Raw genomic sequence first — 25,314 nt, forward strand, 5'->3', positions numbered from 1 at the left:
AACCACTATTTCTCAAGTTATCTCACATGAAACGTAATACACACACACACACACACACACACACACACACACACACACACACATCATGCTATCATTCTGATTAACTTCAAGTTGGGGAGAACAATCTCATTTTCAAAAAAAAAAGATAAATGACCTGTCTTGGACACTCAATTTTGAAAATGTCTTTGAACATGTCTATGTTCTAAAGTTAAATTTTCTCAACTCAAGTAATTAACTGACAGGATTTTCAATATTTCATTTTATATTAAGGAAAACTAGATCATCATTCGGACTCTCTTTAGTAAAAGAAACAATCTAAGATTGGAAAGATTTTTAGATAGTGATAGCATTTCCATTAAGTTTAAATATGAAATATCTCTATAAAAAAAAGAAATTATACTCAAGTTTTGCTCTCCTGTTTCTCTACCTGAAAATGACCTTTCATATACAAATCACTTCTTTGTTTTAAAAAATTTTAATCAACAATCTTTTGCTCTTTACACAACAGCTTATTTTTAAATTTTATTATTTTTTATCTCCATTTTAAAAAAAATTTTGAGTTTCAAATTCTATTTCTCCATTTACCTCTCCCCCACCCATTGGGAAGGCAAGAAATATGATGTCAATTACGAGTGAAATTATGGAAGACAAATTTCCAAACTAGTCATTTTGCCAAAAAAAAAGGTAAAAAAAATTTATGCTTCAATCTGCATTCAGACTCTCAGTTCTTTCTTTGAAGGTGGTTAGCATTTTTCATCATATGTCCTTTTGGAATTATCTTGGATCACTGTATTGATCAGAATAACTAAGTCAATTACATATGATCATCCTACAATATTCTTGCTACCATGTACAATGTTCTTCTAGTTCTACTCACTCCACTTTTTATCAGTCCCCAAGGTTTTCTGTAACCATCCTGCCTGTCATTTTTTATAGAAAATAGTATGTCATCACAATTTTACAGCATAATTATTCAGTCATTCCCCAATTGACGAGCATCTCCTCAGTTTCCAGTATTTTGCCACCACAAAAAAAGAGCTGCTACTAATATTCTGTCCATATGGATGCTTTCCTTTTTCTTTGACCTCTTTGGATAGACTGAACAGTGGTATTGCTGAGTTAAAGGACATGCAGTTTTGGAGCCCTATGGGCAGTTCCAAATTGCTGTCCAGGATGGTTAAATCATTTCACAACTCCACTAACAATGCAACAGTGTCCCATTTTTTCCGTATCCCTTCCAACAGTTTTCATTTTCCTTTTCTGTCACATTAACCAAGCTCATAGATGCCAGGTGATACCTCCGAGTTATTTTAAATTGTATTTCTCTAATCAACAATTTCAAGCATTTTTTCATATGACTGACTATAGTTTGAATTTCTTCATCCAAAAACCACTTTTATATCCTCTGATCATTTATCAATAGGAGAATGGCTTTTATTTTTATAAATGTCACTCAGTTACCTATATATCTGAGAAATGAGGTTTTTAATTAGAGAAACTTGCTGTAAATTTTTTCTGCTGTTCCCTAGTCTCCTAATTTTGGTTGCACTTGTTTTGTCTGTGCAAAACATTTTAAATTTAATATAATCAAAATTACACTCTGTGATCCTCTCTATCTCTTGTTTTCCTTATCCATTGATCTGACAGATAAGATATTCCATGCTCCCTTATTTTGTTTATAATATCACCTTTCATATCTAAATCATGTTTCATTTTGACCTTATTTTGTACCCCATCCTAAATGGGAATAAATTAAATCTTTCCACTCAACAACAACAAAAAAACTAACATATAAATGGTCTGTGAGAAGGCTGATTCCTTCAAGGCTGAAACCACTTCATTCAAGGCTAAATAAAATTATTTCCCATAAAAATAGTTATAAAAACTTTACTTTTCAACATCCACTGTCACTCCATTTATATTTCTGGAGTTTCTGAAGTGATCAAAGTAGGAGAGCTTTATAATCAGGCTTGCTTTTTTTCTTTCATACACAGTAAAGTGATTTGCTTTTCAATCACTTAAATAAATTTGTACCAAAGTGCTTTTTCCCTAGCTCACTGAATTCTTCTTAGTGTCAATTTGAAATGAAAATAAATGATTTACATTTTGCTATGGGAAAAAAAAGCAAATATGAAGCTTTAAGAGCAGAATGCTTTTTTTTTTTTTAGGTTTTTGTAAGGCAAATGGGGTTAAGTGGCTTGCCCAAGGCCATATGGCTAGGTAATTATTAAGTGTCTGAGACGGGATTTAAACGCAGGTACTCCTGACTCCAGGGCCAATGCTTTATCCACTATGCCACCTAGCCGCCGCCCCCCTCCCCCCCCCCCCCCCCCCCCCCCGGAGCAGAATGCTTTTTCAGATTATTTTTAAAACTATTTTTTTCAATTTAAGAAACAAGTACATCATGTCTGCTCTCTGAAAGGTAATGTGTTAGAGGTTGAAATTCTTTTTTCTAAATATCTTTTGAAACAAGCCTTAAAAATTAAAAATTAATAGAATGGGTATGATTAATTAAAAACTTGAGAAAAAAACAGAAGTATCTAAATCAGTATTATGAAAAAACATTCCAGCAAAAATATTATATGTGAAAATACAGTGATTTTTCAATGTCAGTTATTAGATTTCTGAACTCTATTTGAATTTTAATGTGAAATGTTAATTGTAATATTTGAACTTACCTATTCAAATGCTACTATTTTCCTACTCACTGACAGAAGATGACTGTCAAAAGATATATAATCCTGTCACAAAGAAACAAAAGGATTTAGATAATGGAAAATATTCTTTTTTTTCTTTTTTTGAAAATATTCTTGATAATAAAAAAATATACACCATTGTAACACATATTTGTAGATGCTAAACAGATATATCCGAATTTAAGACAGAGTAGGGAAGGGCGGCTAAGTGATGCAGTGGATAGAGCACCGAGTCAGGAGTACCTGAGTTCAAATCCCGCCTCAGACACTTAATAATTGCCTAGCTGGTGTGGCCTTGGGCAAGCCACTTAACTCCATTGCCTAGCAAAAAAAAAAAGTGGGGCAAAGTGGAAAGAATGGTCTTGAAGTTCATACACCTCGATTTAAATGTTATTTCAAATACTTACTAGCTGTATATTTATAGGCAAATCACTTAACCTCTCTGAGCCTCATTTTTCTTATCTGTAAAATGAGAATAAGATTTGCATTACTTCCTTCACAGGATTGTTCTATGCAAAGTGCTTTATAAAACTTAAGGTGCTATAATATATAAAAATATGATATAATAATTCATATAAATGAGTTATTTTTGTTGTTCTTAGTTCAGAGCAGGCTTTTATTCTACAAGTATTGAACTGAATCATGTACTTGATGGCTTTACTTGCTGATCAACCTGGAGCACCCATGGTCCTATTCCATATTTTGCCTCTCCTCCCAATTTCTTACCTATACTAATTTGGGGTCAGCTACTGTGCCAACAGGGCCTGACACCCGGTAAAACATTCTTGATTGTGTAAGATAACTCAGGAAATTAGTCTTTTAGATGATACAAATCTTAAATATGGAGAGAGTGAAAAGAGGAATTAAGTCTGAATGCTAAGATTAAGTCTTCCAACTATTTCAAGAAAAATAGTCTCAAGTATAGTAGTCACTAAATTAAATTAGATATAGTTTATAGAACAATGTTTCTTTGTGTATCTCACAGAAAAGTATAAAATTCTGTTGGCTAAATTTATGAAACTCTTTTAAGGATTATATTAATGAATAAAGGTCTTCCTCTTTGCACACTTTTCCCTGTTGTTCATTCATAGATTGTATTTAATTTTTTTTGTATGCTGGTTCCTCTGTTTCTTGATAGCAATTAACAGAAAAAGACTAAACTTTATTAATTATACAGGGCACAGAAAAAAATTTTTAGAAACTTATTTCAATTCACTTTCTGGTCAAAACTTAAGCTTTTGTTTTGTTTTGTTTAATTTTAAGATTAATTTAATAAACTTGACTTCTGAGATTTAAGTTTGGGAAAGCTATATGAAAATTATTTACTACCATTATTGAACTATCGTATTGGAAGTCACATGAAATTTTCCTATCTGCCTTGCTTTCATTCTGACTAGAAGATAAGGGCAAAATCTATTAAAATTCACAAACCTTCTAGATAAGTTTAGGCTACCATATTTTATATCAATGTTTCACCTTGACTGGTAGGTTGAGAAGATAAACTTGGCTCCAATGTAACTATAAAATGATATGGTACTTCTAGACAAACACTAAGTTCTGTCTGTGTCTATGAGCACGTATAGGTTTATTCTGAACAACAACTCTCCTTTGTCCTTTAAGGGTCCTCTTTTTTCCTTTTACCTCCAAAGTTTTCCCAAAAGGTATTTCCTCACCAATCACCCATCCTCCAAACCATGCCTTAACCACTTTAAGACTATTATTCAATGGCCTCTTCTCAGTCCTCATTCTTCCTGACCTATTTCTGCATGTCTTCCTTCTTGAACCATTCTACTTCCTTGGTTTCTGTGACACAAGTATATATTGTTCCTCCTGTATCTCTGAGTATTTCACCTCTAGATCCTTTGCTGATTCTTCATCCTCTTTCAAGTGTCTAAATAAAGGTGCTCCACAAAGTCCCCCATTTCTTCCTTTTCCTCATCTCAACCATTCCTATGGCTTCAGCTATCAACTCTTTGATGATGACCCCTCAAATTCTATCTTCATCTCACTTGTCTTTATCACTGAAATGTCTGAAGGGCATTTCTAATTTGACACCACACCCCCTCTATGGCTAACATCAATATCCCCAAAACATTCAGGCTCAAAATGGCCACTGAAGGACTTGAAAAGGCAGCCAGGATTTTATATTGTTATAGGGAAGTTCATGAAGCTTACTGAATGGTAAATGGAGGCAGGGTGACTTGGTCCGATCTGTACTTTGAGTATGTAGTTTTGGTAGCTTCACTCTCTCCCCCAGCGCTACCTGAGTCACACAACTAGTAAGTGACAAGTGTCTGAGGCCACATCTGAATTCAGGTCTGCTGCTCTATCCGCCGTACCACCTAGCAGTCCCCAAGCCTTACTAGTTGGTAGTAAATAAAGTATGTTTTCAGAACCAGTGCTTTTTACACTGTACCAATTTAGACTTCTCTTTGTCAAAACCATCATGAGGAAGTTTATTCCAACACCATTCATGAGAAGTTCAGAAATAAATCTGAGGCAGATTAAAAGAAACCATATCAAATGTGAGCTAATACAAAAAGACTCTGGATTGCCGGGGTATTGGCAGTAATGGGCGGATGAGAGGCATGTTTGAAGGAAAAATTATGGAAAATAGGAAAAAAGGATGATTGATTTGAAATGAGAGAAGGTTTTGAGCCTGAATGTTTCAGTCGTTTTACCCTTCACTCCCTTGCACATTCTTTCTAAGCCTGTGATGTGGGCTTTCCGGGCACCCGCGGGGAGCGTGGCGCGGCCCGACCCGGCCCGGGGCGGCCATCTGCGGCGGGCCGGCTCCGCGCTCTCCGGGACCCTTGAGGGCCGGACCCCGCGGGAGGCTGCGGGCCCGGAGGCCCGGCCGGCCCGGCCCCTGCGGCGGCCTCCGCGGAGCGCGGGCCGCGACCCCCGGCGCTTCGCCCTCCCCTCGGGCCCCGCTCGGGCGGCTGTGCTTGTCCCTGCCCAGGCCGGCCCCGCTCGGTCCTGTCCGCATTAACGCGCGCAGGGCTGCCGGGGGCGGGGGGGACCCCAAGATATGACGGAGTGCAGCCCGTTAGGAGATTGGGGGACGCGGCAGCCGGGCCTCCGCCCCGGGGCCCCTCGGGGGCGCACATGGCGCGGGCCTGCGGAGGGCGCAGCCCGGACCCCGGAGTCCGGACCCCGGCGTCCGGAGCGCAGAGACCGGGCCGGGCCGGGCCGGGCGGCCCCGCGGGACGGCGACTCACCTGCGTCGGCGGAGGCGGCGGGGGGCGGGGGGCGACGTCGGAAGGGGCGGGGCCCCGCTTCCCGCTGGCGCCGCCGCCCCTCCCCCTCCCCCTCCCCGCCTGCCATGGGCAAGGGGCGGCGGCCGGGGCAGCAGCAAGCTATATAGGTGTACCTGCACATGCATGCGTGTGTGCACGCACGTGTCTATGTGTGTCTAGACACACGCGCGGCTGTGTGCATATGTGTGCAGACATGCACCAGGCGGGCGCGCAGGCTGCACGCAAAGGGCGGCTCCGCCCAGCTAATGTCTGTACGGTGCTCGGGGCCGCTTTCCTCGTCCTCCCGGAATCAGGCCGTGGGCCGCGGGGTGGCCCGCGGGGGGCGCCGCGGCGCGAGAGCGCGGACCGGCTCCGAGTGAGGGGCGAGGCTACGCCACGGCCTGGGCCTGGCCCCGGAGATGAGGCCGTGCGGGCCGCAGGGGGCCTCCCGCCCCCGGGACTCACATTATAGACTATATATATACATGCTACATAGTATTTATTCTTCTTCTTGTCTATATCTATCTGTATGTATTATTACATATTATTTTCATTTTATCACCACCGTTGCTATTATAAAATATCAAATGTATTAAACATCAATTCATTGCCCGGGTTTTGTCGGGTGAGAATAAACCTGAGGGTAGGAAGGGATCATTTCCAGACCGTTCATGATTGTGTTTTTGAATTGCCCGACAGCCTGTTTTCTAATAACTTGTTTTATGAAAAATCAGTGTGCTCAGCAGAATGACAGGACTCACGGCTTCAATTTTACTTAATGCGTATATAATAAAGTTAGCCTCACGTGCTGCCTGCCTCCTTTCTTCTCTCGAATTAGTTTGAAACCCTCCAGGCATGTCTTTTTCCCCTAGGTTTGTGATTCCATTAGAAATTTAGAAATCTGGGGTTGGCTAGGTGGTCCAGTGGATAGAGCACGGGCCCTGTTCGTATCAGACCTCAGACCCTTCATAATGACCTAGCTGTGTGGCCTTGGGCAAGCCTCTTAACCCAATTGCCTTGCAAAAATGAAAAGAAACCTACAAACAATAAAATTTTAAAAAAAAGAAATTTAGAAATCTCCTGCCATTAGCCTTCCTATTCAGATTTAAGGTACTCTTTCTTTTTTCTATCTCTAACCTACCCACATTTCTAAACCTAGCAGTATCTTTTCCCTCACGAATACTTCATATTTTTCCCCCACTACTGCCTCTCCAGCTTCAAAATACAGTGATTCTACTCAGGTCATCAGCCTTACTTGACAGCCACAGTCTTCACAGAAGACCTTTATCTAATCTCCTGCATCACAGATGATGGCATTGGGGAGATGACATGAATGAATGAAATACCTTTGGCTATGTACTGACATGCATAGTTGGTTCACATTAAGCAGAAAATTTGGTGTGGCTAATTCGCAACTCATAGATGAGCACAATAATTCTTCTACTGGCACAGTATTAAGGCAAGCCTCTGCAGAAAGGGAGTCACCCAATATTTGGATTTTTAGTCAACTACTTATGTTCAAGTAAACTTGGCTCCAGACAATTTTGTCAGTTTTGTCAAAGCTTTGAATTGACTTTCAGCGATTAATTATCCTCTAAGATTTAATTTGTAATCCCAAGTTAGGAAATTAAATTTTTCCTTTAAGGCATTTTATTATGTCAAACAAATTGGAGAAATCCAGTCAAATGTTGACTGTCCCAGTAACTTACAAAGGATAGCTGCAGAAGCAGGTGATGCATCAAATGCAAATACTATGATGCCTAGTGGTTCCAAACAACAGTGCGTTTCTGCAACAAAATATTTATCATTTACTTTTTTTGAAGTAATATTCTAAATTGCTATATCAAAATTATGACTCAAGCATCAACATTGCATTTAGGTTGGATAGAAGCTTGTTCAATGTGACTGTGGGGCAAGTCACTCAGGGTTTTAGATTTAGAGCTGGAAGGGACCATTGCATGTTTGAAGAAATATTTCCTTTAAATGTATTATATAGCTAATGTTGATAAGTCAGCATAAGTTCATTGATATTAAAAGCAGAGTATTTATTTATGATAGTCTATGTACTAATTATGAAAAGCAGCAGGTCTAGATGAGAGGTACAGATAGAGAGCTGGTTCTACCATCTTCTATATAGTCATCTTAGTCAGTAGCCTCTGCATATCACCTTATTGTCTATCTGTCTGTCTATATTTAAGGTTTTGATTTTGGAAACAGTTGTATACAAAATGGTGGCAAAGGACAAAAAGTGATTTTCTTTTTTTCTTTTTCCTTTTCGATTTATGGAATAAAGCAAGCATTTTTATGGAATATGGAATAAAAACAAGCATAGTATAATAAAAAGATGGTTGTACACAAAACTCTAACTCTATTATGGACAACTTGCTATTCCTTTTAAATATTAAAATACATTTTTTTTACAAGGCAATGGGGTTAAGTGGCTTGCCCAAGGCCACCCAGCTAGGTAATTATTAAGTGTCTGAGGCCGGATTTGGACTCCAGTACTCCTGACTCCAGGACTGGTGCTCTATCCACTGCACCACTATATGTATTTCTGTGGATACAGATAGCATTTTTTCTTTATATGCCCTTTATAGTTAATTTAAGTATTTATAACTGTCAAAATAAATCATTCACTTAGTCATTATCACAATATTGCTGTTACTGTAAACAATGTTTTCTTGATTGTGCTCCTTTCACTCTTCATTATTTTGTACAAGTCTTTCTATGCTTTTCTAAAATCAGTGAGCTCCTCATTTCTTTTATTTTTGAATTTTACAATTTTTCCCCAATCTCACTTCCCTCCCCCACCCCTACAGAAGGCAGTCTAATAGTCTTTACATTGTTTCAATAATATAAATTAATCAAAACTGAATGTGTTGAGAGAGAAATCATATATTTAAGGAAAAAAAACAAAATATAAGAGATAGAAAAATTACATAACTTTTTTAAAATTAAAGGTAATAGTCTTTGTCTTTGTTTAAACTACACAATTCTTTCTTTGTATACAAATGGTATTCTCTATAGCAGATACTGTAAAATTGTCCCTTATTGTAGCACTGATGAAATGGACCTCATCATTTCTTATAGCATTGTAATATTCCATCACAATTATATACCACAACTTGTTTAACCATTTCCCAATTGATAGGGATCCCTACAATTTCCAGTTTTTGCCACTACAAAGAGAGCTGTTATAAACATTTTAGAACATTTACTTCTTTTCATTTTTCTATGATCATCTTTGGAAATAGATCTAGTTGTAATATTGCTGGGTCAAAAGGTATAGCAATCTAATGATTCTTTGAGCATAATTCCAGATTGCTCTTCAAAATGGTTGGATCAGTTCATTATTCCATCAACAATGAAGTAGTATCCCAGTTTTTCCACATCCCCTTCTAACATTTGTTGCTTTCCCTTTCAGTCATTTTAGCCAATCTGGAAGGCATAAAATGACAACTCAAAGTTGTTGACATTTGCATTTTTCGAATCAATTATGATTTAGACCATTCTTTCATATGACTATAAAGTGTTTTGAGAAACTGATTTTCTGATTCAGGTTAAAATATGATTGTCCTTTTGAGAAAGGACAAGAGTGTGTCTTTTTAAAAAGAAAATATAATATTGACAGTTTGATTTTATATTGCTTAAATTTCTTCATCTCCTTTCCCTTTTCTTCCTAAAGAGCCATCTCATATAACAAAACATTTTTTTTGAGGAAAAATGGAAGAAAAGAAACAATAATCAGTAAACCCATCAATACATCAAAAAAAAACCATTAAAAATAAGTATTCTATACTTATGCCCTCTCACCATGCAAAACTACACATTATGGAGGAATGAAAGTTATTGCATAGAGATAATAGTAGTAGTGACTAGAATTGATGAGATAAAATAATAGAGAAAAGGGTAGGAAGCATTTTTGGTCTACAAAATCTATATACCAACATCAGAGAGCAGCTAGGTGGTGCAATGTATACATAGAGCACCAGGCTTGGAGAGAGAAGGGCCTGAGTTCAAATGTGACACTTCCTAGATATGTGACTTTAGGCAAGTCACTTAACCTTGATTGCCTTATATCTAGGACCATCTCCAGTCAATCTGACCCTTATCTGGCCATTGAACCCAGACTGCTTTGGAGGAGAAAGTGAAGCTGTGACTTAGCACAGCAGCCCCTCACTCAAGTCTAATTCATTTGCATGTCTTATTACCTTCCTGATGTGAAAGAAGAGCCAACACTATATCAAGATAAGGTTAAAATGGGTGCAGGATTTAGACATAAAAGATAACATTATTAGTCAATTAGGAGGGGCGGCTAGGTGGCCAAGTGGATAAAGCATTGGCCCTGGAGTCAGGAGTACCTGGGTTCAAATCTGATCTCAGACACTTAATGATTGCCTAGCTGTGTGATCTTGGGCAAGCCACTTAACCCTGTTTGCCTTGCAAAAACCTAAAAAAAAAATAAGTCAATTAGGAGAATAAGAAATAGTATACATGTCAGAGCTATGGAAAGGGGAGCTGTTTATGACCAAGAAGAGATAAAGAATATTATAAAAAACAAAGTGGATTATTTTGATTACATTAAAACATTTTTGTACAAACAAAACCACTGCAACTAAGATTAAAAGGAATTTAGTAAACTGGAGAACAATTTTTACAACTAGTGCTTTTGAAAAAGCATTGATTTCTAAAATATATAAGCAACTGAGTCAAATTTATTTTTTTAAAAAGTTGGGGGCAGCTAGGTGGTGCAGTGAATAGAGCACCAGCCCTGGAGTTAGGAGGATCTGAGTTCAAATGCCTTCTCAGACACAATAGTTACCTAGTTGTGTGACCTGGGGCAAGTCACTTAACCGCATTGCCATGAAAAAATAAAAAAAAAAAGACAGGGGAAAAAAAGTAATTGCCCAATTGTTAAATTGTCAAAGGATATGGAAAGGCAATTCTCAAACAAAGAAATCAAAGGTATCTGTAGTCATATGAAAAATTGCTCTAAATCATTGATTATAGAAATGCAAATTAAAGCATCTCTGAGATACTACCTTGTACTACTCAGATTGGTCAATATGACCAGAAAGAAAAATGATCAATGTTGGAGGGACGGGGGAAAGCTAGATCACTAAAACATTGGTGGTAGAGTTGTGAACTGATACAATCTTTCTGGAGAACAATTTGGAATTATGCCCAAAAAACAATAAAAAGTGTATACCTTTGATTCAGCAATACCACTAGTGGGTCTACATCCTAAAGAGATCTTGAAAAATGGTAAAAACCCCACAAGTCCAAAAATATTCATAGCAGCTCTGTTTGTAGTGCAAAGAATTGGAAATTGAGGCAATGTCCATCAATTGAGGAATGGTTGAACAAACTGTGGCATATGTATGTGATGGAACACTATCATATAAGAAATCATGAGGGATGGGATTTCAGAAAAGCCTGGAAAGACTTACATGATTTGATGCTGAGCGAGACAAGCAGAACCAGAAGAATATTATACACTCTAATAACAGGATGGAATGATGATCATCCATGCAGTACTTCATACATATCACTGGACTACTTGAAAACCAAAAAAAAAAAGTCAAAAAAAAGAGCCTGGACAATATTTTTCAGGAATTTTTTAAGGAAAAATGCCCTAATATTCTAGAATGAGAGGGTAATTTTACAGGTTTATACATTGTTATAATATATATAATAATATAATATATATAATATATATAATAATATAATATATATAATATATAATAATATAATATATATAATATATATAATAATATAATATATAATATATATATATATACAGGTTATAAAATATATATATATATACAGGTTATAAAATGATCAAAGACAATTTTAATGAAAAAAACCCATCCATATCCAGAGAAGGAATTGTGGAGTTTAAATGAAGACCAAAGTTTATTATCTTCAATTTTTAAAAGTTGTCTTGTGTTTTATGTAATTTTGTTATCTCTAGTGTTTCCCTTCTTCCTTTTGGATCTGATTCTTCTTGGATCTGATTCTTCTCTCACAACACGTTCAGTTTCTATCTATGATTAGCATGGTTACAAATGTAAAACTGATAGATACAAATGTAGAGCTTTCTGTTTGGGGGAGGCATAAAAATTGTAAAACTTAAAACCTTGCAAAAAAATGATTAGTAAAACCTATCATTGTATGTATTTGGAATAACAAATAAAATATTTACATAAAGAGAGAAAAAAGAAAGGATAAACAATAATTAACATACAGAATACGTTTAATAGACTAAGTGAATTAAAATTTTTAATATGAGGTAATGAATATAGGCTAAAAACTTCCAAAAGAATTCTGTTACATAGGGGCTTAGAACTAAAATTTGAAGAGTTTAGTAGCATCAGGTGAGAACAACAAATAGCAATTACAAAACATCTAATGAATACAAAAGAATAAAGTAAAAAAATCAAATTATATAATCATTAGCTATAAAATCAATTTCCTCCAGATTCCCAGGATATTAGGGAAGGTAATCTCCCACAAAATTTAGGCTTCTAAATGAGGCTTTCCTATTGGAGCAAAGCTGCAATACCTCTCCCAGCAAATCATCTGTGCCTCTGAGTTTCTTGTCTCTACCTCTTGAAGCTTCCTTGGTTTGATTCCAAAGAATATCTTAATGCTACCGCTCCTCTTAACTTCCATAACTGCTATTCTATTTTGTCAGCAACTCAATATCTATAGCTGTCTCAAAAGCAGGTGTTTGATGTTTTTCACCAAGTTTCTGCTGCTACAATCTGTAGGGACTATAATCAGTTACTGTCCATCTTCTTCAAGAGGATGTGTTGTTTTTGTTTTTGTTTTTTGTGGGGAGGGGGAATAGAGTTGGGTTAACAAGGCTTTAGGAAATCATCAACACATTTCTTTAATGCCCTTGTTAATCAAATTAATAGTACCAGGTTGGCACATAAAAGGACTCTTTTGGTAATGGCCAAGACCCATTCTACTTGCCTTCTCTCATACCACCCCCAACAAAAGTTCCCCAGTTTTTATTTTCAGTAGCATCAGGAAGCACAAATGTCATTAATTTTTTCCATGAGTCAGTATGTGAACTATTCCTCCCCACCTTGTCCTCCAGACCCTCCTTTCCCTACTAACTGAGCTCTAATTTCTACTAAGTCTTTTTGAGGTAGAGATAAGCATGTATACTATTTTTCATCAATCCTATCCAGCTAGCTCTTGAGCTTTGGAGATTTCCTCAAAGCTCTGGAAAGTTTCAAGGATACATTTAGCATTACTTGAGGGAGATGGGTTGCTTGACCGTTCATGACTCTATTTGGGGTGACCTTGAGAAAAATACTGGAGTGGTTTGCCATTTCCATCTCCAGCTCCAGCTCATTTTGATGAGGAAATGGAGGCAAACAGATTTAAGTGATTTGCCTAAGATCACACATCTAGTAAATGTTTGAAGTTAGATTTGAACCTTGGCCTTCACTGGAGGCCCAGTATTCTATCCACTACTCCATCTAACTATCCTAAATCTTATTTAAATTTCTGATAAAGAAAATAATGAGGACCAAAAGCATTAATTGGAACTCCAGAAAAACATAAATGCATGATAAAATATCAAGTTCATCTAATAATGGAAATAATCATTCTTATAAAAAATGATCTCACAGTAAAATAACAAATGGACCAATCCTTTGGAATTAAAATGGTATAATATTCAGGTTAAATATTATGAGGTAAGAGTTGTCACATGTTTGGACTGATATTCTCTTTCTTGGATGGTATTTACCTGAAGAATTGTGCATAGACATGATACATACAACAAAAAACACCACCAGCAGCACTGGAATTAAAAGTTTTTTCCTAGTGTGCTAAATCCTGGCATATGAAGAAAGGGGGGAAAAAAAACCAGTCCCTGCCCTAGAGAAGGTAGCATCCAAGCAATTACTGTATGTCTAGACAAGATTATAAAATGTACATACTGGACATAAATACACACATAGCATGCTTAAGTATGTTGTATGGGTTTGTATATACACAAATATATCTCTAGATCTCATAAATTGGAGGTCACCAGTTTTCAAAAAAACTCTAAGCTATCAATAACCACATAAAATATACCCCAAATCACTGATAGTAAGAGAAATGAAAATCAAAACAATTCACAATCTCACACTCATTACATGATATAAAATGAAAAATGATCATTGTTAAAAGACCTGGAAGAGCAGTTCCCCTAATGCATTGTTGATTGAACTGTGAATTGGTTCAGCTAGTCTAGAAAACTATTGGGAACTATGCCCTCAAAGTCACTAAACTATAAACATACCCAAAAATGTTTAAAAAATCAAAACAGGAAAAGGATCCATAACTACAAAAAATATTTCTAGCAACAATTTTTGCATGGCAAAAAACTATAAACCAACCTCTATCAACAGAGAGATGACTAAAAAAATTATGGGATATGAATGTGTTGGAATATATTGTGCCATAAGAAATGAAAAAAAGAAGTAGATACAGAGAAATTTGTGAAGGACTATGATTTGATGCAGAGTAAAGTGAGCAAAATTCACATTGTATCAACAGCTTTTTTAAAAAAAGAAAGGAAGGTGCTCGAGCTATTCCCAGATTCCCTCAGAAAAGGTAAATCAAGTCTCTAAACTAGGGGTAGAAACCTTTAATCTGCCTAGGGTCCCTTTACTATATCATTATTAACCTGGTATATTTGGTCAAACATTTAATTAATTAATGCTTTTATTAATTAACTGATTTATTGAATTTCAAGTCCTGCCTGTGGTTGCAGTAGTAGTGCCAGATCATAGGCCTAATTTGGCCCAGGTGAGAGGTTCCCTACCTCTGCCCTAAATGAATTTTGGAGGAACAGATATCATAAAAAGATGTAGTGAAACAATTTTCTAGCTCAAAATATTTTTGAAGGACTTTAGGAAAGATTAGTCTCACTTGGGTAAAAAGGGAACACAATCCAACAGGCATGGTGAGGGAAAGACTCTTGGCATAGCATAGATCAGCTCCTGGGTTCTGACTCAGCAGGTCAGTGGCAGAGCAAGTTAGCTATAGGGGATCCAACCCCAGCACAGAAGGCATTCTGTGAGCACAGAATATCAGCAAAACAGGTACAACTAAGACCAGACCAGTCTAGCAGGGAGCAAGCCACCAGCACCTGAGGTCCCAGAATGGAAAGTTGTTGAATACATCTTTGGTCCTCAGCACAAGAAGTTGTGCCTCTTCTACCTCAACTTTTTAAAAATGAAAAAACAAAACAAAACAAAACAAAAAAGATCCCTAACCAGAGAAATCTACCTTGGTGACAGGGAATATAAAAATGCAAACTCAGAAGAAAATGGCAAAATATACATGAGAAGGCTCAAAGGGGAATATAAATTGGTCTCAAGTTGAAAAAGTTCTCTTGGAAGAACTCAGAAAGGATTTTAAAAAGCAAGTAAGAGAGATATAAGAACAATTGAGAAAAGAAATGACAATTATACCCAAAGAGGCCAGCTATTGGGATAAAAACTCTCTTCGATAAAAACTGCTGGGAAAATTGAAAGTTAGTTTGGAAGAAACTTAGATTAGACCAACACCTCATACCCTATACCAAGATAAGATAAAAATGGATACAGGTTTTAGACATAAAAAAAAAATACTATAAGCAAATTAGAAGATCAAGGAGTAGTTTACCTGTCAGATCTATGGAAAGGGAAGCACTTTATGACTAAGGAAGAGATGGAGAACATCACTAAAAACAAACTAGATGATTTTGATTACATTAAATTAAAAAGCTTTTGTACAGACAAAACCACTGTAACCAAGATCAAAAGAAATGTAGTAAACTGGGAAACAATCTTTACAACTAGTATTTCTGACAAAGGACTCATTTCTAAAATATACAGAGAACTGAGTCAAATTTAAAAAAAAAAGCCATTCCCCAATTGACAAATGGTCAAAGGATATGCAAAGGCAATTTACAGATGAGGATATCAAAACAATCCATAGTCATATGAAAAATTGCTCTAAATCATTACTTATTAGTGAAATGCAAATTAAAGCATCTCTGAGGTACCACCTCACACCTCTCAGATTGACTAATATGACCAGAAAGGACAATGATCCTTTTTGGAAGGGTTGTGGGAAATCCGGGATACTAATACCTTGTTGGTGGAGCTGTGAACTCATCCAACCTTTCTGGAGAGTAATCTGGAACTATGCCCAAAGGCCAACAAAAATGTGCATACCCTTTGATCCAGCAATACTACTTGTACACCCTAACAGCAACATGGGGGTGATGATCAAACTTGATGGACACAATTTGGAGCTGTCTGCAATGGAGAATACCAACTGTATCCAGAGAAAGAACTATGGAGTTTGAACAAAGACCAAGGACTATTATTACCTTTAATTTAGAAAGAAAATGATATCTTAATTGTCTGATCTTGCTATCTCTTTTACTTTATGTTGCTTCCTTAAGGATATGATTTCTTTCTCATCACATTCAATTTGGATCAATGTATACCATGGAAACAATGTAAAGACTGACAAATTGCCTTCTGTGGGGGGTGGGGTTGGGGTGAGGGAAGTAAGATTAGGGGAAAAATTGTAAAACTCAAAATAAATAAAATCTTTAAGAGAGCAAAAAAAAAAGAAATGATAGTTAGGCAAGAGAATTATTTTTAAAAAAGTCAACAGCTTGGGAAAGGAAGCACAAAAATGAAAGAAAACAATTCCTTAAAAAATAGACTTGACCAAATGGGGGGGGGGGAAATCCACTGAAAACCTGAGTTCAAATCCAGCCTCAGACTCTTTTTTTTTTTTAAGTTTTTACAAGGCAATGGGGTTAAGTGGCTTGCCCAAGGCCACACAGCTAGGTAATTATTATTTGTCTGAGGAAGGATTTGAACTCAGATACTCTTGACTCCAGGGTGGGTGCTCTTCCAAGGCACAACCTAGCCGCCCTACCCCACCCTACTCTGTCTTAAACTCAGATATATCTGTTTAGCATCTACAAATATGTGTTACAATGGTGTATCTTTTTTATTATCAAGAATATTTTCCATTATCTAAATCCTTTTGCTTTTTGGTGACAGGATTATACATCTTCTGACAGTCATCTTCTATCAGTGAGCAGGAAAAGGCCATACAGCTAGGTAATTATTAAGTGAGGCCAGATTTGAACTCAGGTACTACTGACTCCAGGGCCAGTGCTCTATCCACTGTGCCACCTAGCTGCCCCTCAGACTCTTAATAATTGCCTAGCTGTGTGATCTTGGGCAAGTCACTTAACCCCATTTCCTTAAATAAAAAAAATAGAATTGGCTGAATGAAAAAGGAGATAAGAATCCTAATAGAAGAAAATAATTCCTTAAAAATTAGAATTGGTCAAGTGGAAGCTAATGATTTTATGAGACACTGAAAATTTATCAAACAAAATCAAAAGAAGGAATAAAATAGAATAAAATATAAAGTACCTCAATGGAAAAAAAAAAAAACAACTGACCTAGAAACTAAATCCTGAAGAGATGATTTAAGAATCATTGGGCTACTTGAAAGCCAAAAAATAAATAAATAAATAAATAAAAGGTCAATAAAAGAGCCTGGACAATATTTTTCAGGAATTTTTTATTTAAGGAAAACTGCCCCAATATTCTAGAATGAGAGGGTAAATAGTTCTTGAAAGAATTCACTGATCATCTCCTGAAAGAGATCCCAAGTGAAAGCAAGGAATATTGTAACAAAATTCCAGAATAACTAGCTCAAGGTAAAAAAAAATTGTAAGTAGCCAGAAAGAAACATTTCAAATCCTAAGGAAGCATAGTAAAGATTACACACAGGGCTTGGCAGTTTCAATTTTAAAGTATTGAAGGGCCTGGAATATGATATTCAGGAAAGCAAAGGAGCTTAGAGTACCATCAAGAATAAACCACCCAGTAAAACTGAGAATAATCTTTCTGGGAAAAGATGGAAATTCAATGAAATAAGGGACTTTCAGAATTTCCTGATGAAAGTATGAGAACTGAACAGAAAATTCAATCTTCAAATACTAGACTCAAGAGAGGTAGAAAAAAGTAAACAGGAAAAAAAAACATTTTCAATAAGATTAAACTGTTTACATCCCTACACAGGAAGGTGACACTTGTAACTCTTAAGAACTATCTCTACCAGGACAGTTAGAAGGAATATACTTAGACAGAAAAAGAGAATAAGTTGATTCTGATGTAATAAAATTATAAAAAATTAAGGTATTTTAAAAAAAGGATTGAACTGGAAGAAGGGAGATCACCAAATAGGGTAAATTATATCACATGAAGAGGCACAAAGGCCTATTATAAAAAGAGAGGAATATAAAAATATAAAATATAATATAAATAATAATATAATAATAATATAAAAAGAATAAAGGGGAGAGTTTTGATTGAATCTTACTCTCATTAGATTTGGTTCAAAGAAGGAATAGCATACTCTCTCATAGAGAAGTATGAGGGGAAAAGGAAAAGAAAGGAAGGATTGATAGAAGGGAGGGGTTGATCAAAAAGCAAAACACTGGTGAGGAGGGATAGAGGGGGGAAACAAAAGGATGGAGGGAAATACAGAGTAATAATAACTGTGAGTATGAGTGGGGTGAGATATTCCACAAAACAGGAGCAGATAGCAGAGTGAATTAAAAAAACAGAATACTGCAATATGCTGTTTATAAAAAACTCATTTGAAACAGAGAGATATTCAGAGTAAAGGTAAAAGACTGGAGCAGAAATATTATGCTTCATCTGCAGTAAAACAAAGCAAGAGTAGCAATCCTGAACTTAGACAATGCAAAAAGCAAAAATAGATCTAATTAAAATAGGTAAGAAATGAAACCTACAGCATGCTAAAAGGTATCATAGATAATGAAGTAATATCAGTACTAATCATATGTGCTCCAAGTCGTATAGCACCCAAATTCTTAGAGAAATTAAGTGAGGTACAGGAAGAAATTGACAGGAAAACTTTTCTAGTTACAGACCTCAAACTCTCTTAGAATAAGATAAATCTAACTGAAAAATAGACAAGAAAGAATAAGTATGTGAATAGAATTTTAGAAAAGTTAGATTTGATAGGCCTCTGGAGAAAAAGGAATGGGAATAGAAAGGAATATACCTTTTTCTCAGTGGTACAAAGTACCTACACAAAAATTGGTCATGTACTAGGGCATAAAAACCTCACAATCAAATTCAGAAAGGTAGAAATATTAAATACATCCTTCTCAGACCATGGTAATAAAAATTACATGTAATGGACAGACTAAAAATTAATTGCAAACTAAATAACCTAATTCTTAAAATATGAGTGCATCAAACAACAAATCAGAGAAACAATAAGAGAATGACAATAATGAGACAACGTGCCAAAATTTATGGGATGCAGCCAAAGAAATTTTAGGGGAAATTTCTATATCTCTAAAGGCTTACATAAAAAAAAATAGAGAAAATGGAGATCATTGAATTGGGCATGCAATTAAAAATGCTAGAAACCCCCAATTTAATAACAAATTAGAAATTCTGAAAATCAAAGGAGAAATTAAAAGTGGAACATAAGAAATTATTGAATTAATAAATAAAACTAAGGGTTGGTTTTATGAAAAAACCAATAAAATAGATAAACGTTGGCTTAGTTTCATTAAAAAAAAAGAAAACCAAATTACTAGTATAAAAAATGAAAAGAGTGAATTTACCCCTAATGAAGAGGAAATTAAAATAATAATTCAGAACTATTTTCTTCAACTATATGCCAATAAATCTGAAAAAAGCTATGGGGAAATGGATGAATAGTTACAAAACTACAAATTGCCCAGATTAACAGAAGAGGAAATAAAATACTTAAATAACCCATTTTAGAAAAAGAAATTGAACAAACCATCAATGAATTCTCTAAGGAAAAAAATCTCAGGGCCAATTGGATTTACAAGTGAATGTTACCAAACATTTATAGAACAATTAATTCCAATCTATAATAAATTACTTGAAAAAAACAGGCAAAGAAAGAGTCCTGTCAAATTTATTTTATGACACCATTATGGTGCTAATACCTAAACCAGGAAGAGCCAAAACAGAGAAAAAAATTATAGAGCAATTTCCCTAATGAAAATTGATGCAAAAAATTTAAATAAAATATTAGCAAAGACATAACAGCAATTTATCTCCAGGGATTTATACCAGGAATTCAGGGAGGGTTCAATAATAGGAAAATTATCAGTATAATTAACCTTATCAGTAGCAAACCTAGGAGAAATCATGATTATTTCAATGAAATACAACATCCATTCCTAATAAAAACTCTAGAGAACATAGGAATAAATTGAGTTTTCCTTAAAATGATAAGCAGAACCTATCTATAATTATAAGTAAGGGGACAGTTAGGTAATGCAGTGGCCCTGGAACCAGGAGGACCTAAGTTCAAATCCTGTCTCAGACACTTAATAATTACCTGGCTATGTGATCTTGGACAAATCACTTAACCCCATTGCCTTGCCAAAAAAACCAAACAAACATAAATAAACATTATATCTATTTGGGGGTTGAGCTAGAAGTATTCTCAATGCCGACTAACACCACAATTACTCAATATTGTATCAAATCAATTAGAAATGTTAGCTTTAGCAGTAAGAGACGAAAAACGAAAGAAATTAGAATAGGCAATGAGGAAACAAAACTTTTACTCTTTGCAGATGACATGATGGTATACTTAGAGAATCCTAGAGAATTAATTAAAAAGCTACTTGAAACATTTAACAACTTTAATTAATTAACTTTAGCCAAGTAGCAGGATATAAAATAAATCAACAGCATATATACATATATATTTATATATATAAAACCAACAAACTCCAACAAGAGATAAAAAGAAAAATTTCATTTAAAATAACTATAGACAATATAAAATATTTTGGGACTACTTGACTAGACAGACCTAGGAAGTTTATGAACACAATTCCAAACTTTATGAATACAAATAAAATGTCAATTGCTCATGGGAAGACCAAGCTAATATAATAAAAAATGACAATTCTACCTAAATTAATCTACTTATTCAGTGTCAAATGAAACTACCAATTATTTCCTAGAACTAGAAGGAATAATAACAAAATTAACCTGGAAGAACAAAATATCAGGACTAACAAGGAAATTAATGAAAAAAAATAAAGGAAGGTGTCCTAGCTGTAACTGATCTAAAACTTTATAATCAAGCATCAATCATCAAAACTATTTGGTACTGACTAAGAAATAAAATGGTGAATAAATGGAATAGGTTAGGTACACAAGACATAGTGATAAATAGTTATTGTAATCTATGGTTTGATAAACCAAAAGTCTTGAGCTCCTGGGATAAGAACTTACTATTTTACAAAAACTGCTGGAAAAACTGGAAAATAGTATGAGAGAAATCAGGCATAGACCAACATCTCACACACTATGCAAAGATAAAGTAGAAATGGGTACATAATTTAGACATAAAGGTGATACCATAAGTCAATTAGGAGAGCAAGGAATTATTTACCTATCAAATCTATTGAGAGAAGAGTTTTTGACCAAACAAGAGACATAAACCAGCATGAAATGCAGAATAGATAATTTGATTACATAAAATTGAAAAGTTTTTGTACAAATAAAACCCAAAGCAGCCAATATTAGAAGGAAAGCAGAAAGTTGGGAAACAATTTTTATAGTGAGTGTTTCTGAAAAAGGCCTCATTTCTAAAATATATAGATAACTGAAGCGAATTTATAAGAATATAGGTCATTCCCCAAATGATAAATGATTAAAGGATATGAACAGGTAGTTCTTAAATGAAAAAATTAAAACTATCCATAGTCATCTGAAAAAAATTTCTAAATCACTATTAATTAGTGAAATTTAAGTAAAACAACCTTGAGGATCTACTTCACACCTATCAGATTGGCTAGTATGAAAGGAAAGGGAAATGGTAATTGTTGGATGGGACATGGGAAAACTGAGACACTGATATACAGTTAGTGGAATTATGAACTGATCCAACCATTCTGGAGAGCAATTTGGAACAATGCCGAAAGGGCAATACAGTTGTACCCTCTGATCCAACAATACCACTATTAGGTTTGAATTCCAAAGAGATCACATAAAAGGGGAGGGGTGAGGAAGACCCACATGTAGCTCTTTTTGTGGTGGCAAAGAATTGGACATTGAGGGTTGAGGGGATGTCCATCAATTGTGGAATGGCCAAACAAGTTGTGATATCTGAATATGATGGAATATTATTGCTCTATAAGAAATGATGAGCAGGTAGAAATAAGAAAAATCTGGAAAGACATGAACTGATGCTGAGGGAAATGAGAAGAACCAGGAGAACATTGTACACAGTAATAGCAATATAGTGAGATGATCAATTATGATAAACTGTTCTCAGCAATATATTGGTCAAAGAAAATTCTAAAAGATTAAGATTCAAAACCTTACAAAAAATGATAAGTAGAAACCACTATTGTATATAACTGGAAAACAAATAAACTATTTTAAAGAAAAGAAAAATAAAAGATTTGTGATAGAAAATCAAGAACTATGGATGCAATATCAAAGAATACTATTTTCCCTTTTTAAAATTTTTCTTTTTTGTTTTTCTTTTTTTGGCTTTCTCCTTTTGTTCTGGTTCTTCTTTTCACAGCATAACTATTATGAAAATATGATTGTGCATATATGTCATATTACTTTCTTGAGGAGGAGGGAGGGAAGAGGTGATAGAAAATTTTATAAGAATAAATTTTGAAAACTATCTTTTCACGTAATAAGGAATAAAAAAAAGACCCCTATATCTAAGTTAAAAAAAAAAAGAAAAAGAACTGTTAAAAACTTAACTCCAATCAATTCAGTGTCTATCCAGACTGGATAGGACCCAGGATGAAACATGTTTTCCTGACAGAAGAGAAAGACAGAAATTAGATGGATCTCTCTGATGAAGATTAAGGCAGATATTTTTGTGGTGGCCAATGTGTAGATGAGTTTTATTTGTTACAAATGAGGTTTTTGTTTGATTTCTTTTATAAATGAGTGGAAGTGAAGAAGGCTAGAAATGGTGATTCCTCTTCATTTTATTTATAATTTATAGACTAGTGAATGAAGCTTGATGGCTGACCTGCAAAGAATTAGAGGTATCAGAAGAGGCAGTTAGAAGAATAATCTTACGCAATAAGTAGGAAATAGCTTGTCTGATTAGCAGATTCCCCAAAGTCTGAGAATATTATCTATTTTAGCATAAAAGGTACTACCTAAAAATTGTCTTTTAGAGAAGTCCTTGGAAATACAAATCTTCCAAGTGTTAAAGACAAGGCCATTATAATTACTAAAGGACTTAAATAAATGTAAGGCGTGATTATAGTTCAGATCATAATTTCAAAAGCTGCTCATCAGCCTCTGGGACAGTTTTTAGCAAGTTGGAACTCTTCATTGCAGCTGCTGCCCCTCTGATCATCGATTTGCTTATCCGTCTTGTGTAGAATGAGTTTCTAGAAAGGAAACTTTACAATATAAATGTGCAAGGTAAGTATCTCTTAAGTTTTACTCCTAAACCTAGCCCATTAAGAGACTTAGAACAATCAAAGTGCCCCAGATGTAAATGAGATAAATATAACCCGATAGGCTTCTTCACACATCTCTTTAATCTGACTTTCAGTTAACGCTTTCACCTCTATTAAAGTATCCAGTTTTCCCGAGTATCCTGGATAGTTTTAATTAGATTCTAAACCTCCGGAGATTTCTCTTTTGTGAGCCAGGGCTACATTTTGTATTCAAAGTGGTTCGGCTCCCAGGAAAGCGGAGGGAACATGCTCGCTCCATCCTCGCAATCCGCCATCTCAGTCTCCTCCTTGGGGGAAAAAAAAGAATCTAGAGAGCAGAAGGAAATTCAGAGGGAGACAAAGACAGCACAGTTTTGAAGCGAAAGTGCTGAATTCGTTACACACTTGAAAGAACACATGCAAATTAAACGTAGCAGATCTGCGGCGTCATATTCAATCCTCTTTTTTTCTATTCTTTGTTTAAGGAAGTCCTTGTTCATGAATATATTTGTCAAATTCAGAATAAGAAAAAATAAAAATTCTAAAACTGAAAAATTAGAGGATAAGTTTCGGAGGTCCTTTGTGTTTTCCCATTTGTATCGTACTAAATTACGAATTCAAATTTAGGAGAACTTTATTAAGCGGTAAAGTTCTTTATTTTTTTACGAAGGGGGAAATAAACCAAGCGGTTGGTATAACTTTCTCAATCTCCTCCTAGCATCAGGTGTAATTTAGAAGTTGTAAAGCTCTCAAAACTTTTTACCCCAGGTGGGACTCGAACCCACAATCCCTGGCTTAGGAGGCCAGTGCCTTATCCATTAGGCCACTGGGGCGTTCGTTCACACAGCTTTACTACAGTCTATATGGATCAGAGAACGCGGTCTTTCTGAGTCAGCTCAGTCACTTACCTGTGGGATTCCTTCTTTCAAGCTTGAATTTCTTAAAGGGGGGAATAAGTTTAGATGAAGAACTTTGCTATTTCTAAATCCTGTAGTATATTGAAAATAAAATCAACTAGAACTAAGGAGGAGAAAAATAGTAGGAAGGGAAACAATGGAATCGAATTGAATACTACAGATTAAGATTAACTACAGCCCCAGTGGCCTAATGGATAAGGCATTGGCCTCCTAAGCCAGGGATTGTGGGTTCAAGTCCCATCTGGGGTGATCTCTTTTTAAATATACACAAGGAAACTAGGACATTACTTAAAAGCCAGTTCATGTATATTTTGACTTTTTGGGGATTAGAGATTTTTCAAAAAAGACAAATATCACAGTATACCTTCTTTATTTAAGCAAAAGCTGGATGATTACTTGGGTCTGTTTGAGGGAGTATATTCGATCAGGAGCAGAACTAAATGGATTGGAGACTTCAGATTCTGATTCTCCACGCACCGAGTAAGCATTTTTAAATTGCCTACTATGTTCCTGCCACTGTATTAAGTTCTAAAGATGCAAAGAAAGGCAAAGGGTTATGCCCTCGAAGAGCTTCTATTCTAGATGAGACAAGCAACAAGTGAACTGATATGTTCATGCTAATTCTAATCAGGATAAACAGGAAATATTCAAGAGAGGAAAAGTGAATCATGTAGAAGGTGGGGTTTGAGCTGGGATTTGAGGGAAGCCAGGAGATGGAGATACACTAATTCTAAACTCGCTTTAGAGATCCTGCTACTAGCTCTACTAACCTATAATCCTTAGGCTACATCACTGCAGTTTTGTCTCACCCAAATTTAGAATGATTTACTGTCGGCTTTAGAGCAACCCCTGGAGAGTTTCCCACCCCAGCAGAGTTCCCTTTTCCTCTCCCCTCCTTCTGTCCCACG

The 25,314-nt window shown here is 35.6% G+C and overlaps 1 protein-coding gene and 2 non-coding genes across 6 annotated transcripts in view; 1 reads left to right on the top strand and 2 right to left on the bottom strand.

The window, feature by feature from the left end:
- The window catches only part of ESD (esterase D), a 33,971-nt gene extending 27,976 nt beyond the window's left edge, over nucleotides 1-5,995 (bottom strand). The window contains exons 1-2 of one of the 4 annotated variants that reach the window (XM_074217108.1): nucleotides 5,918-5,964; nucleotides 2,679-2,741 (exon numbers count right to left, since the gene is read on the bottom strand). The gene's annotated coding sequence lies outside the window, so the exon portion shown is untranslated. Of the gene's footprint in view, nucleotides 1-2,678; nucleotides 2,742-3,103; nucleotides 5,363-5,917 lie in introns of those variants that run through there. The other 3 variants (XM_074217109.1, XM_074217110.1, XM_074217111.1) reach the window with 3 other exon arrangements.
- Nucleotides 5,996-24,249: 18,254 nt separating this feature from the next.
- Nucleotides 24,250-24,322, bottom strand: TRNAR-CCU (transfer RNA arginine (anticodon CCU)). Its single transcript has one exon. It is a non-coding gene; the product is annotated as a tRNA-Arg (tRNA).
- A 260-nt stretch (nucleotides 24,323-24,582) lies between these two features.
- On the top strand, nucleotides 24,583-24,655 carry TRNAR-CCU (transfer RNA arginine (anticodon CCU)). The gene has a single exon. It is a non-coding gene; the product is annotated as a tRNA-Arg (tRNA).
- The last annotated feature ends 659 nt before the right edge of the window (nucleotides 24,656-25,314 follow it).

This window comes from Macrotis lagotis, chromosome 1 (assembly GCF_037893015.1).
Source record: "Macrotis lagotis isolate mMagLag1 chromosome 1, bilby.v1.9.chrom.fasta, whole genome shotgun sequence".
In the NCBI taxonomy this organism is placed as follows: domain Eukaryota; kingdom Metazoa; phylum Chordata; class Mammalia; order Peramelemorphia; family Peramelidae; genus Macrotis; species Macrotis lagotis.